The sequence below is a fragment of the Trichosurus vulpecula genome, chromosome 4, assembly GCF_011100635.1.
Source record: "Trichosurus vulpecula isolate mTriVul1 chromosome 4, mTriVul1.pri, whole genome shotgun sequence".
Classification (NCBI taxonomy): Eukaryota; Metazoa; Chordata; class Mammalia; order Diprotodontia; family Phalangeridae; genus Trichosurus; species Trichosurus vulpecula.
Genome location: NC_050576.1, coordinates 99290841 through 99292529, shown reverse-complemented (window position 1 = coordinate 99292529; position 1689 = coordinate 99290841). Strand labels below are relative to the sequence as shown.

General features: G+C 42.6%; 1 pseudogene; it reads right to left on the bottom strand.

Moving 5' to 3' along the window:
* Positions 1–223: 223 nt before the first annotated feature.
* On the bottom strand, positions 224–1393 carry LOC118846799 (annotated as a pseudogene).
* Between the last annotated feature and the right edge of the window lie 296 nt (positions 1394–1689).

Below are 1689 nucleotides of genomic sequence, written 5' to 3'. Positions count from 1 at the left end.
CACACACACACACACATGTCCATGTTGTTTTCCCCTTTGGAATATAAGCCCCTTGAGTTAAGAGAATATTTCATTTTTGGTTTTGGGGGAGGGTGCAGTTAGGTGTTAAATTATTTTCATCAGAGAGGGTTTCTATTCCCTCAGCACAAATATACACACTTCAAAAAATAAACACACACACACACACACACACACACACACACACATGCACACAAAATATGAATCAGAGCAGAGAGGCTAGTCCTCTAGTTGGAATAGGAAGAATAAAACATAAGCAGAAATGAAGGGACTGTTTCTCATCCATTCTATGTGTCATGTCTCTGGCCATGGCAGATAAACAGGGTGAGGACAGAGCATGGCTCCATTCTGAGGTCAGTGGGTTGGGTGCTAGAGCAACTGGCAAATTGTAGGAATGAGGCTCTTCTTGAGAGCTGTACTTAGGACCATTGCAGAGAACAGGAGACATTGTAGCATAGAGGACCAAAGTCATGGGTAGCTGAACATGCAAAAGATTGTGCTCCATGCTGAAGGAAGAGGATAACCACAAAGCTGGCCGCAAAACCCAAAAGACCGTGGCTGAAGGCAGCTAAGCCAAGGGAACTGAGAGGTGGGTTGCATATGAGAGTTGTGTGGATCCATGTCAAGTTCATGGCTGGCCATTCTGGGAGGAGTTGGGATAAACCTTGTTCTTAAGAATGTAACTTCTCTTTTCCTTGATCCAAATGTCTTAGTTGAGTCTGGTTCATCTCTTTTCTGGGGAAATCAACTGAGGGTCCATTTGGGTAGGTCTGGCTGCTGGCCAAATGCTTGAATTTGGCCTGTGCTTTCCATCCGTTGGGGGCAACCTACGGGAGGATATGTGAGAGAACTAGGGCTTCAACATATCTTCTACTTGTAGCAAGGACCCTAGATAATTTTTCATCCATCTCATGTGTCTGTAAGACACCTATAATACACTGAATTCTGTCCATTGCCACATTCTGTTGAAAACTGCTTAATCCTCTCTCATAGTGGCCCATCTTTGGCCCATTCAACAGGTATGTGAGGGGGTAAATGAATCCTTGGAGGTCTTTACATTTCTAAGCAAAGAGCTTATTTCCCTCTGTATTGAGGTTTTAGAAATTCAGATAGGTCTCCTCCTCACTCTCTCTTGATCTTTTTATTCCTGAACCAGCTTTAGGAGAAGCCAAGCCAGTTCCTTCTTGACAAAATGGAGCCTGATGACCACCAGAACTCAGGAGGCATTGGCAACATTGAAGAGAGCCCAATGCTGACTTCCCTTCTGCCAACTAACCTCTGACCTGGGTCCAGCACAGGTCTTGGCACATAATAAGGCATTAATAACTGCTTGTTCATTTATTGACTGATACAGATTTTCCCAAATTTCTCTCATTTCTTAATATTTGTTATTTTTAATTGCATAATTCATTCATATAACACAGGGTTTTTAAAGTCCTTCCCCAACTGGGAAGTTGTTTTGAGTTTTTGCATTCCAGGTTAATATTCAGGATGAAAATATGCACAAGGTTCATTCTCCAGTGGTCACTAAATAACTGTAAATCTGCAGTCACTTTGGAGTAATTTGAAGGATAGCTTTCAGCTCACTCCCAGAATAGTCATTTCATCAGTTTCCAGGAAATTGAGCCACCTGGTAGCATCTACAGCTAAACCATCTGGCAAGCCATTTCT